This window comes from Fukomys damarensis, unplaced genomic scaffold (assembly GCF_012274545.1).
Source record: "Fukomys damarensis isolate Sample0158 unplaced genomic scaffold, DMR_v1.0_HiC HiC_scaffold_33, whole genome shotgun sequence".
Taxonomy (NCBI): Eukaryota; Metazoa; Chordata; class Mammalia; order Rodentia; family Bathyergidae; genus Fukomys; species Fukomys damarensis.
Window position 1 is genome coordinate 42,134,404 of NW_022900945.1, and position 14,675 is coordinate 42,149,078.

The window sequence follows — 14,675 nt, forward strand, 5'->3', positions numbered from 1 at the left end:
ATTATTGATAGTTAAAAACAAGTGTACTTTTTCTTTTTTACCTAAGCTTTGCTTCGAGACATACTACACCTTCCACATCCTCTATGTTCGTGTTTCAGTCAAAACTATCATTGTCGTATAGCTGATTCATTTATTCTCAAAGGTTTCGATTTCTATATAAAATTATTTTTGCCAGCTGTGTATGAATCTGCAAAGAACAGCTTTTCAGAAATCTCTAGAACCCTGCAGTGAAGTCACTGTCCGAGAATCAGTTTCAGTCTCTGGTTATAGGGTAGAAATTGTCTTGAGTTGGAGCTGGAAATCTGTGTGAGTAGTTTCAGATACAGTGTCCAGTTTTATCTGATACAGGCGATGCCTGTGTAAGCAGACTCATGCTGTTCAAAGTTTGGCTGACTTAGGGTGGCCAACTACAGGGTTATTTTGGTCTTTTAAAAATGTTGTTACTCATTCTTCTCTCTTTAATGAGGTACTGATTGAAGAATTCTTCTGTCCTGCTATGTTTAACAGGGAGTGATTCTTTCTAACTTACATTCACTCTATGAAAGCTTATTTCAATTACAAAAAAATTTTGTATCTAATTGGCATTTATCTTCAGGCTTCTATATCTCCCATACCAACAAGGGGACAGAGTGGTGAGTCCTTAATGTTTAGTTCTGCTAATCCTCCAATCTCCAACAACAAACTTACTTGAAAGAATTGCCCATTCTTGCTTGTTATATTTTATTACTTACTGTTCATTTCTTTCTTTTTGCAGTCTGGCTTCTTACATCTATCACCACTCCTAATAAAAAAAGAATCAGTATCACAACTTGAGTTAACTGGGAAGCAGACTCTTAGAATGGACTTTGGTAGACAGTAAGCTTATTAAAGACCAGTTTCTGTGAAAGGAAGAAAAGAGAAAAAAAACTTTGGCAAAGCAAGAGATAGGATGTAATAAACAGTCTCAGCAAAATATTATCCTGTCCCACATGGAAATCTAAAATTGGGATGAACTTGCAAAGTTTCATCCAGGAGGATGATCATAGAGTATCCCTTTATACCCCATAATAATCAGCTAATTCATTCAGGCACTGTTGAAAAAGGTCTCATGAGCTCAGACAAAATAAACTTCATAGCTAAGGCAGTTATTCAAAGGTGCTGAGATCCAAGGAATATCTGCTGGTAGCATTTGTAGGATGGGAGAGTGAGGTTTTCATTTCTAAGAGTCCTGAGTGATGTATCAGGAAATCCACTCTACTTATTTGATTCAAGCAGCTGCTTATTGGTGTTGATACCATTTATCTGACATTCATTTATAATTTTTCCCCGAAAAAAGTGTTACTTAATTCTACTTTTGATGAGATTGGAAATACACTTTCCTGAGTTTCCCCCTACCTTTTTGTCTTTAGTGTCCTGATGGTTCATCCCTACAACAGACATTTTTCCTTACAATGCTCTATCTACAGAAAGAAAAATACATGTCATCCTATTTAAAATGTTTGAAGTCCAGGTGTCATTCTTAACACTTTCGTTTTCTTCCAAACTATATATCAATCACCAAATCTTGCAGATTTTAACTTCCAAATATCTTACATATCTTCTTTTTATTTCTAACACCTACTGTGGCCAAAGATTACTAGGATTAGTTAGGTTTTCATTGATACCATGTCCATTATTTTCCTCCAAACGCTGCTACCCTCTGCCTTTTGAAAACACAAAAATTATCTTGTCATCTTACTACATTAAAATACTATATTTCTTACTGCTTCTAGATCTAGACTGAAATCCTTTATTCTAATCAAGATTCTGAACTAATATAGGCTTCTGTCCCCTGGATAAATGAAAGAGGATTAGATTTGAAAAATTATCAGCAAGAACCACCACAAAACAACAAAGCACCCAGGTGTGAAAATTTCAATCTCTAGATTGTACAGGTATCTAAGGGTCCTAGAGGCTAAAGTCAAGGGCCACAAGAGTGGAAGAAATCATTTTAATTTTTTATGTATCCCCTTCACATTCTTCATATTCAATCATTAATTGCCAAATGAAAACAAACCTGCAGCAATAGCCAGATTTCTGGTAAATACTGGGTAACGTGAACACGAGAGAAGCCCATGCTAACATAAAGCATTGATGAGAATAGACATAGACACCAGTCAAAGTTGGGAAATCACTGCTCCGTACCAAGACTACCAGCTGCATACAAATAAGTAATTTGTTTTATTTTAATGTGGTCTTGCACTAAAATTTAAATACAAAACTTTGGGGAAATTTCCTTGTGGAGTGTAATTCAGCTAGTATGACCAGCAGTCATTCCTTGGTATTGTTGGGCCATATACTTTGTCTTCTAAGTTCACTGAGGAAGGGCAAAGAAGGGTTCAACCTTTTCTTTTTTTCTTTTTTTTTTTTTTTTTGGAACATATTAGGGCAGGAGAGGGGATACTGTCAAGGAAAACTATGTGCCAGGAAGTCAAAATAGGTACATGCATGAAGTGCAATTACTTTAAAAAGAAACCAGACAGCACATACCTTGTAAAAGAGAATAATTGAGTTAAATAAAGTAAAAATTAAACTATTAAGAAAATTTGCAAGGAAAAGCGTGTGATGTTAACTATGTGAAGTGAAAAGTCATAAATATAAAAAGTACAGTAATTGAAATAAAAGATAGAAGCATAGAGTAAGTAAAGACAAAAAATAAATTAGTCATTAAAAGTTCATTTTGAGAAAGTCTTCAAAAAGGCAATGGAAACAATGTAAAATCAGAAAATATGAAAGATAAAGTGCTATAGAGAACAGAGTAAACCTGGGAAATAGAAATCACTGGAAAAAATGGAGAGAAAAAAACAAAGAGATAATAGAAAAATATCTTTGGAGTAAAAAAACAAATGATTTTAGATTTAAAGTGCTCTTATAGTACCAAACTGAAGAATTAAAGTCATTCCTTAATTGAAATTGATAATTTCAAAACAAGAAAATTTAAAAGTCATCAGAAAGAAAGAGCACATCACCTACAAAAAGAACAATAAAAAGATATATTTTTCAGGAGCATGCTGAAGACAATAAAGTAATATTTTATGTGTTAAAAGACCTTTGGGGCTGGGCATGGTGGTGCATGCCTGTAATCCCAGCACTTGGGAGGCTGAGGCAGGAGGATTGCTGTGAGTTTGAGGCCAGCCTGGGCTAAATAGTGAGTTCCAGGTCAGTCTCAACTACATAGTGAGACCCTGTCTCAAAACAACAACAACAAAAAAGACCTTTGGTACTAAAAACAAGCCAAGTAGTTGGTTTAAAACAATTTTCATTTGGGGCAAGCCACTTTCTGCCCCTGCTTCTGTCTCTCTTAGGCAGAAGCTTTCTTTCTCCCAATAAATTTTTCCTACTCTTAACCTCCATTGTTCCTAGAATTCATTCTTCTATTTTAGAGAACATGAACTCACATTTCAGACATCTAATAGATTTGGGATTTACATCTCTTCCTCATATATCATTTTGGAGGTCTTCCACAGAGATTACTGGTTGGTGATGGGGAACACCATATCGGAACCTCTTGCTCCTTTGGAATGTATTCCTAAATATTGGAAAATGTTTGACCCTCACATACCAAAAAAGAGTGGTTTAATATTTCTTTGCACCCTGTATGGCCTACTTGTCCCCTAGAGCCAATGTGGAATACAGAGGAGGAGCCAACATGGAGGACAACCAAGACACATTCACTGAAGGCCAGAATTGTACAAGGAGAGAAAATACTACACCCTTGTGCTTTCCCTGGAGTTAAATAGCAGTGATTGATATTCTAAATAGGTCTCAATCACTTGGGTGTGGGGCCAAGGTTTTAACCCAGCCTTTCCAGGAAATATCCCTGACCCCACCCTTACTGAAAATCCTTATACTATGTGACTTGCTCCCCCCATTTGACCCCATTTAATCAATATTACCTGGGTGACTGAACTTGTAATCCTGTTGGCTGGTCATGGTGTAAGACTTAAGTCTCACTTTTACTCCTGGAGCATGAACAGCCAAGAGGCTTCCACGATGCTGGGCTCAGAAGCTCAGCGAGGCTCCAGAAGCTTGTCGGACAGTGAGAGTCACCCAGGAAGGAACACACCAGGCAAGTAGGCAAATAGACCTTTATTAGTCTGCCCAGATGGCACTCCCCAAGCCAGTAGCTCAGAGAGACAGCTAGCTCAGAAACAGAGACCATTTTATATAGGGCTAAGGGGTGGGGGATTACACTAAAAACTTACAGAAAGGGGACAAAGGCAAAGAATCAGTTGTTCTGAGCTAGTGGTCATCAAGCATATACTTGACCATTACATACTAATGATCAGCAGATCGATTATCCATTATTCCATTTACAACAGATTATAATATTCAGAACATTCAACTACAGGCAAGCAAGGAGTGGCGTGATTGATGTTGGGTCTCTGTGTTCACTACACTTTTCATTTAGTTTCCCAGCTACTTGAAAGCAGTTACCTAACAATTCACAATTAATCATTAGTTATCCTATAAGGGATGGGGGAGCGACAGTCTCTAGGTCATTTGCTGGTCAACATGGAGTCGCTCTAGTTCAGTAGTTAGACTCTCATTCCCCACTGATTTTTGGACCTAAATCAAATCTTTGATTTACTTATATCTAACTCTGGGCCTTAATAAAGGAATACATTGTAAAAGACAACAAGTTATTGCAATACAAAATCCTAATGCCAAACACAGAGTATCAGTTGTTTTACCCAGGTAATGTCAGGTAACCAACTTGTTAACCATTTAAATAAATCCCATCCCATCTATTCATTATGAATCTTTGTAGCTAAATCTTTGAGTTTTTCTATGTCTTGTTCTATAGCTGGCCCATTATTTGTTAAATTGAAGCAGCATATATTTTTAACCCTCTCACAACCTTGGTGATGAAATAATAGCAAATAATCAATTGCTGCCCTGTTATCTAAGATTGCTTGTCTCTGTTCCTGGAGTTCTTGATTAATTAGCACCAGCACGGCAGAGGTGGTATTTAACCCTTTAACTACCTTGCAAGCTAGTTTTCTAACTGCCTTTTCAGCATGTACTCCAATTGAGGGTATGCCTATCACAGAAATAATCATAGGAATAACTTCAGCATCTGTTAAAAGTCCTACATCATCATCACAGCTTGGTGAAGTATAGGGAGACCAGCGTTTTGTTCTGTTGGGTGGTGAGAGGTCTCCCCTGTCAGGTAAGATGACTGCTAATTTACTAAGGCAACAGTAGGCCTCAGTCAAGTTTGCTGGGATATAATTATAAGTTATTCCCTCGCAAGTATAAAACCATCCCAGTGGCAAAGTAATATGGCATTTGCTGTAAGGAATCTTTTGTTCTCTAGAACACTTCATTACATCTGTTTGCTTAAGATTTAAACACTGGGAAGTACAACCTTTATATTTGGCACAGAGAGTCTTATTGGAAATAGCTACTCGAGGGGTATATAGTTTAATAGCATTCTTTGGTTTGTAACATGTCACTTGTCCCCAATTGTAACTATCCAAATAACTGAGATTTACTTGTGAGAAATTTTTAAACATAGTATATGGTCTAATACTTTCAAATGGGGTGCATACTGGAACCAAACAACTTCCAAGCACATAATGAAAATTCACATCAGCATTTAAACATATTTCAGACAAATTTAAGGATTCAGCTAATTGCACCCAAACATTTTTAGTATGACCTAAGCTCTCTTTGGACAAAGCTATTATTGTCCCAAGGGAAATCACCCAGATCATAATGAAGGTCCAGCTGAGTGGAGTTTTGCTTTCAATTCTCTGGGTTTGCTGATGACTCTGCACTTTCCGTGCGCCTCTGGGCTGTTGTCCGGTCTGGGCTTGAGGTGGTTGCAATGGATCCACATCCAGTGTCCTGCAACCTTCACGGCCAGAGAAGTAGACAAGACAACCGGAAAAGGCCCCTTCCACCGTGGTTCCAAGGTCTTGGAGTCAAACCTGCAAATATAAACCAGTTCTCCCAGCTTATAGGGCAGTGGCTGTAGAGGTTTTTCATGAGGAAGGGTCAGAGATCCTCTAACCTGGTCTTGTAGTTGAGACTGTATTTCATGTAAAGCTCTCAGAGACTTAAGCAACCTCAGATGAGAGAATTTCTCCTTTAATTCCATATCTATATGGGGAACCAAGGGGGGAGTATGCCCATAGATATTTTGGAAGGGTGACAGATTCAGAGGAGGCTTGGGAGTACATTTAATACACAACAGAGCGAAAGGGAGAAGCTCTACCCAACTTAATTCAGTTTCTAGGCTCAATTTAGTTAAAATCTCTTTTAGTGTTCTGTTAGCTCTTTCTACATGTCCTGAACTTTGAGACCTGTAAGCACAATGTAAATTCCATCTAGTTCCAATGCTTAGGCTAATCAGTTTAGGCACTTTAGCTGTGAAGGCTGGGCCATTGTCGGACCCCAGAGCTAAGGGAAAGCCAAATCGGGGAACTATCTCAGTCAGGAGCTTTTTTACTGTTACCTCAGCTGTTTCCTTTTTTAGTAGGATATGCCTCTATCCACCCTGAGAATGTGCCTATGAAAACTAACAGATATTTGTAACCATACATGCCTAGTTTCATTTCAGTGAAGTCCAATTCCCATTGTTCTCCAGGAGTCAGTCCCCTATATCGGACCCCTGGGGGCCCAGTTACCCGATTCACATTTACCTTAAGGCAGGTGGGGCACCTTCTCACTTTGTCCTGGGCCTTCTGGGCTAATTCTCTGCTGACAAAGTGGGGCCATAGCATGGCCATCATCCTATTTTCTCCTACATGGGTGGATTCATGGAGCTCATTTCGCAAAGTGTCTGCCACCATGGCTGGCAGAATGACCTTCCCTTCATCTGTCGTCCACCACCCATGCTTTCCTTTGGTCCAGTGCTTCTTACTCATCTCCGTTATTTCTTCCTCCGTGTATTCAGGACTATCTGGGAACACGGGTGTAGGTAGCAACACCATTTGTTTCCCCACTGATTTTTGGGCAGCTTGCTTTGCTGCCTGGTCAGCTGCATTTTTTCCAATTGCTTCAGGGCTGGAATTCCTTTGATGTCTATGGCAGTGAATGATGGCAACCTCCCTTGGCAGCCAGATGGCTTGAAGCAGAGCCAATATCTCAACTTTGTTTTTTATTTCTTTCCCGTCTGATGTTAGAAGTCCTCTATTCTAATAAATTTCTCCATGTACATGGGCAGTAGCAAAAACATCGTCTACATACTGGAGAACAGTTGCATAGGGAAAAGCTCTCCTTACCTCTTGTAGATCTCTGCTGAGAGCCTCCCCGAACAGTGTGCGGGAGTTCTTAAAGCCTTACAGCAATCGATTCCATGTCAATTGTCCAGTAGTTCCAGTGTCCGGGTCTGCCCATTCAAGTGCAAAGAGCGGCTGGCTCACTGGTGCCAGGGGCAGGCTGAAAAATGCATCTTTGAGATCAAGAACTGAATACCATACATGTGCAGGTGGAATGAGACTCAACAGTGTGTAGGGGTTTAGTACCGTCGGGTGGATGGTCTCCACCTGACTGTTTACCTCCCGCAAGTCCTGTACCGGCCTGTAGTCTGATGTGCCAGGTCTCTTTATAGGCAGCAAGGGTGTGTTCCAGGCTGACTGACATGGAATCAATATCCCAGCATCTGAGGAAACTTTTCCCGCAAATAGTCCCATTTTTTTCTGGAGAATTTTCTTCTCTGATTAGTTTAAATTCTTCTTATAAGGGGACTGTCACCAAGATAGTGGGTGGTGACCTGAGTTCTAGGTTTCCTCCTTCAGATGCGAAAGAAATAACAGCCCCTAATTTTCTCAGTGAATCTCTTCCGAGCAAGGGGTAGGGACCCTCAGGGATGACCAAGAAAGAGTGGGTTATAGTACCTTTTCCCAGATTTACAGTTCGTGATGTTGTCCAATGAGAAGAGGCAGGTTGTCCGGTAGCTCCAGTAATGGAAGACTTCATGGAGGAAAGTGCTCCAAGGGGAGCTTTGAGGACTGAATGGGCCACTCCAGTGTCTTTTGTTTGTTTGTTTCTTTTTTGGTACCGGGGATTGATCTCAGGTCCTTGTGCTTGCAAGGCAGGCCACTGAACCGCTGAGCTAAATCCCCGGCCCAAGCCGCTCCAGTGTCTACAAGAAGCTCAACATCTGTTCCCCCTATTCCCAAAGTTACCATAGGCTCATCGGAGTTAAGCGGCCATGAGCCATGGCCCCGTCAGTCTTCGTTTTCCCCTGTGAAAAAGATTCCTCCCATTTTCTTTTCTGGTTTCTTTTCTTGTTCCTTTTTCTTTTTCCATTTTTCACAGTCTTTCCTGTAATTACCTCTTTCTTTGCAATATGCACACTGATCTTTATCTACAGGAGGTCATCTCTTTTCCTTATTTCCCCATTTTGTTTTTCTCCCCTTCTGTATAAAACCCTCTTCTGCCATCATCATTATATTTGCCCTTGCCATCTATTTAGCCATTCTATCTTAGGGTGGATCCCTGTTTGTGAACACCTTCATTGCTACACTTATCAATTTTTCCCTATTTTCTCCTTCAAAGCCCTCAATTCTCTGTAATTTTTTTCAAATATCTGGGGCCAACTGAGTTGCAAAAGCCAGATTAATTGCCTGCCTGTTTGCTGGAGCATCTGGGTCAGTTGGAGTGTACGTGTGGTAACGCCTCCAGTAAATGCTCCAGGAAGGCAGAGGGGGATTCTTCAGGCCCTTGAATGACCTCACTTACCTTGCTCAAATTGGTAGGCTTGCGAGCGGCTCCCCTAAGGCCAGCCAGGAGATGCTGACAGTAGTTGCGAAGAGCTTCCCTACCTCCTGTGGAATTCGATTCCCATTTGGGACAGGAGATGAGGAGTTGTGCTTCAACTCAGACCTGTTCTTGTTGGTCATCAACAAGCCCCTCAGTTCCCCCCAGCACTGACCGAATAGGGTGTCTTCTAATTCTTTCTCATTCTTCAGATGTGAACACAGCCTGTAAAAGTTGCTGACAGTCATCCCAGGTGGGGTCATGGATATTAAACACAGACTTGAGGAGGGAGATTAGGGCTTGCAGCTTCTCAGAGAACAGGGGATTCTGGTGCTCCCAGTTATATAAATCACTTGTAGAGAAAGGAATGTATATATAATGACCTTGTTCTATTTCTCTCAATGGGAGCACAGGGACTAGGTCCAGCCTCTCCTGGGGTGCCTCTGGGGATCCATAAGCAGAGCCCCCTCGGGTATGGGAAGGAGAGGTAGTGGAATCCGGGACCTCCCCTTCTTTCGGGGGAGAAGGGTAGATGGACCTAACTTCTGCCTCACCAGGGTATGGTTCTGCATATGGAGGGGGTCTTAACCCGGGGTCAGTAGACTCTAAGGGGTCCGGCTCCTGGGAGAAGACAGGCCTGGGTGCCTGCCACTTTATGGACTTTATCCCATTTGGTACCATTACCAGAATACTAGAACTAGTGCAAAGGGAGCAGTGCTGCAACCATGCTGGAGGTTCTTCACAGGCCTGGGCCCAGATATTAATATAAGGGAATTGGTCGGGGTGGTCAGGGTGTTCAATGACCTTTGCCCAACAAAGTCTTGTTTCAAAAGAACCTTCAATTGGCCAGCCCACTCCGAAGGCAGGCCATTCTAAGTTGCAGAGGGTTCAGAGTTTCCCTCAAGAAAACTTTATCCCATATTCATCTTCCTGCTCAGGGGAAAAAGCCAATTTAAAGTTAGTGAGAAAACAGTCCAATGGGGTATTTTTGGAGCTCGATCCTCCCATCTTGTTCCTAGGAATGAATGTAAAGTTAACACTCAACAGACAGGACACAGACAGGACACAGACAAGACAAACAGATGCCACACAAAAAGAGAAAGAACTTTGATTCTACCTGGAATCCTCGTCAGGGCCAGGGTCAGGTGAGGCTTCCCGGCTCATCAGCCACCTCTATCCTGACATCAGATGGTTGCAGCTGATTCAAAACTTACCTCCAGAGGCTTTTCAGGTCTATGTCTGAGAATCTCCTGCTGGATCTTGCCACAGAGAATCTTGGCCAGATTTACAGTTCCCACTTGGGCATCTCACTGGGGCCTCCAAAATGTAAGACTTAAGTCTCTCACTTTTACTCCTGGAGTGTGAACAGCCAAGAGGCTTCCACGATGCTGGGCTCAGAAGCTCAGCGAGGCTCCAGAAGCTTGTCAGACAGTGAGAGTCACCCAGGAAGGAACACACCAGGCAAGTAGGCAAATAGACCTTTATTAGTCTGCCCAGATGGCACTCCCCAAGCCAGTAGCTCAGAGAGACAGCTAGCTCAGAAACAGAGACCATTTTATATAGGGCTAAGGGGTGGGGGGTTACACTAAAAACTTACAGAAAGGGGACAAAGGCAAAGAATCAGTTGTTCTGAGCTAGTGGTCATCAAGCATATACTCGACCATTACGTACTAATGATCAGCAGATTGATTATCCATTATTCCATTTACAACTTAGATTATAATATTCAGAACATTCAACTACAGGCAAGCAAGGAGTGGCATGATTGATGTTGGGTCTCTGTGTTCACTACACTTTTCATTTAGTTTCCCAGCTACTTGAAAGCAGTTACCTAACAATTCACAATTAATCATTAGTTATCCTATAAGGGATGGGGGGAGCGACAGTCTCTAGGTCATTTGCTGGTCAACATGGAGTCGCTCTAGTTCAGTTAGACTCTTACAATGGTTTTGTCCCACCTCATGCCCACCTTATAATTTTCCATTGGGTCTGATAGTTTTATCCCACTTTGTGCCCTCCTCACCACATGGCTTGGCTGTATAAAACATCTTTCAAAAGTGGGGTAGGTGGACAGCCTGCTTTCCAGTCCCCCTCCTGTCTCTCTTAAACAAAAGCTTTCTTTCTCTCAATGGATTTTTCCTACTCCTAAAAAATACAATTTTCATTCAGCTGTAAGGATATATTAAAATATTTCCAGGTGTACTAGAATTCACCATTTTTAATACAAAGTCAATGGAACTATTTTGTTTTGTTTTGTTTTTTGAGACAGGGTCTCCCTGTGTAGTTCAGACTGCCCTGGAATTCACTGTGTACCCCAGGCTGGTCTCAAACATGCAGCAATCCTCTGGCTTCAGCCTCACAAGTGCTGGGATTATAGGTGTGTACTACCACGTCCAGCTAATGGAAGTATTTTTAAAGAAAACAGTCAATTAGAAATAAATGAAGATATGGACAGTCAAAGAGATTTAGGAGTAGTTGTTATGGCTTGTGTCTAGATGTTCTTCAAAAGCCTCATGTGACCATAGGTGGAGTATTTCAGAGGTGGCTGGATCTAGAGTGTGTGATGTTGAAATTGATTTATGGTGCAATTCTAGGATTAAGGGCACTAGGATTCAGGGTGGGATTAAGGGTATGAGCCTGGATAATATATAAACTACAGAAAAAGGATTGTTAGTTCACTTTCTTGTAACTGGCTTTTGCTGTCTTCTGCCTGTCATAAACTTTCTCCTCTGCGATGCCCCTCTGCCATGCCATTTTGCCTTGGAGCCAGCCAACTATGAGCTGAAACCTCTATGAGTTGTAAGCCAGATAAACATTTCCTTCTTAACTTTGGGCATCAGGTATTTTGTCTCAACATCATGAAAACTAAGAGAGTAGTTAATCAAATCCTATAGAGTTTATTGTTGCCTTGGGGGAAGGAGTTCAAGTAAAAATGTATTCATCTGTGAACATGTCAGCATGGTAAGCAATAACAATTCAGTCATTGTGAAAATTGGAATCCAGACCCTGGAAAACAACAACATGAGGAAGAAAAAGGAAAGGGAAGTACATCTCTAAGAAAAAGAAAGGATGTGATAGAAAAATTAAAACCTCCTGAGAAACTAAAAAGAGAACACAATGTGGAAGAGGCAAAGGACAATCTGCACTCTCTGTCTGGCTCCTGGCTTGAGATTGATGAGACACGAAGACTGACTCTACAGAGACAAAGTGAAAGAGGGGGAATCCAGAGGGCTTCAAGAAGAAATGCAGCAGTGAAATGGACCAGGGAAATGCTGTGAGCTGCAACAGTTGGTGAGTGACTCAGCCCAATCACTTACCAAATGCCCCAGAGAACTTTATCAGACTCCCATTCCAGAGTGGGATTGATTGCTTGAACTTGGAACCTTGAACAGCTGCAGAATATCTTCAAATCAGGGCACCAAGTGTTATGTTCCAACAATGACTGGGTGGCAGACAGCCATGGGGGATGGCTATGTCAGACAGTCATGGTCAAGCTGGCAAGAGACCCTCTTGGTGGACTTAAACTAAAGAACATAGGATCGACCCCATGCTAAGATGCAGGCTCAGCTTGCATTCCTCTGGGTTTGAAAGTCACAAAATTATGATCCTTGCCCTAATTGTACTACCTGCATCCAACAGAGACCTGAGGTCTGGTTGCCTCCTATATCTACCAACATGAGTAGGGCACATCTTGACTTAGTCCCTGACCTGAAGTTGAAGATCCCAGAAGAAATAACTGCCAAGTTACAGAGAATTTTTTTTTTTGTTTTTCCTTTTTATTCTTGTTTTGTGTATTTTGGGGGGGTGTTATTTTAGTTTATAGTGTTGGCTTTGATTTTTTTTCTCTTTTTCCCTTCCTTCTTATTCACTCACTTATTGGGGCTTGGAGACTTTTCTTTTGTCATTCTTTAATTTTTTATCTTTTTTTGCTTGCTTTTCTTTTTTTCTTTTTCTCCCATTTGAATTTTCTACCTTTAATTTTGTCATATTTTTACACTATGTAATTTCTTTCTTCCTTCTCTTTATTTTATTTATTTCTTGTCAGTTTTTAGCTAAGGCTTTACCTAATTATATAAATATCCTTCTGCTTAGCCAGATCCTTTGTATGTCTTCTCACTACTCCTTTTCGTATCACAGTTTTCTTCTTGCTCCCCCCTTTGCCAAGCCCTATATCTTTAATAGTATAATCATAAAGCTTTGTTAATCTTATGATAGCCAAATATGTAAAATTACTGTTAAATTCTTTTCTACCATTAGTAGAGATATAGCTGCTGCATTTACTACATATTAGTTGTAAGTCAATGTTTAAACCATAATTGTGGACTTCATCACTAGGATTAAGGCTGTTACATAACTGAGATTTTTGTTGTTATTGTTTGCTGGGTTTGTTTTGTTTTTTATTTTTTGTTTTTTTTGTCCTAGGAATAGAATGTAGCTGATTCACTTCATATTCACAGGGTTGTGTAATTGTTGCTATTTCTCTGTAAACTAACACTAATATCTGACATTTTTAAAACTTATTTGTTGACCTAACTACACTGCATCCTGCCTTCCCATATTAATCCAGGTGGTTGTATCTTGGGGCTATGATGAAGGATTATAGCTATCAAAGCCCAAAGTACTCACACAAAACCAACTAAAGAGATATCTATACTAAGAAAAAAAATCTTTAGACTATAAACATGTACAAGTCTCAGCATAAAAACAAAACAAATATGAGAAGACAAGGCAACAAAATGCCTTCCAAAACTCCCAACTCCTCCAAAGTCACTCCAAAAGGTGACAAGGAACAGATTAATAGCATCAAGAAAAATTTAAATACTGAGAAATCAATCTAACAAAAAACTAAAAGACCTTTACATTGAAAACTACAGCACAATGAAAAAGGAAATCAAAGAGAATATCAGAAAATGGAAACATATTACTTGGTCTTGGATAGGCGGAAACAATATAGTGAAAATAGCTATCCTTCCAAAACTGTTACACAAATTTAATGAAATCTTAATCAAAATACCAATCTTAAAATTCATTTAGAACCAGAAGAGACCTAGAATAGCAAAAGCAATTCTAGGTGACAAAGCCAAGGCAGAGGGCATCACAATCCCCAACTTGAAATTATACTACAGAGCTACCATGATAAACGCACACACGGGGGGGGGGGAGAGACAGAGAGAGAGAGAGAGAGAGAGGAGAGACACAGAGAGAGAGAGAGAGAGAGAGAGAGAGAGAGAGAGAGAGAGCATGGTACTGGGGAAAAAAAACAGACCAGAGAATAAGTGGAATAGAATAGAAAATGCAGAAACAACTCCAAACACACCCATCCACCTTATCTTTGACAAATGGGCAAAAAAAAATCCTCACTGGATGAAAGATAGCCACTTTAATAATTGGAGCTGGGAAAACTGAATTTCTACATGCTAAAAATTAAATGTAATGCATATTTCTCACCATCCACTAAACTAAAATTGAAGTGAATTAAACATCTAAATGTTAAAACAAACATTCTGGGCCAGAGATTTAGCTCAGTGGCACTGCAGCTACTTTGGAAGTGCAAGGCCCTGAGTTCAACCCCCAGCACAAACAACAACAACAAAAATCTGCTGGAAGATAAAGTAGGCAAAACTCTTGAAGACATAGGTACAGACACATATTTTATGAACAAAAAGTTAATTGCACAGGATATACCACAAAGAATCAAGATCTGGGATGTCATCTTATTAAAAAGCTTTTACACAGCCAAAGAAACTACCGAAAGAGTGAAGAGACACCCTACAGAACTGGAAAAAAGTTTTACTAGCTACTTTTCAGGAAAAGGCCTAATATCTAGAATACATAAAGAACTAAAAAAAATCAGACTTCCTAAATTTAAAGACTCAATCCAAAAATGGGCATCTGAAGTGAATAGACACTTCTCAGATACAGAAGTACAAGATGCAAATATATAT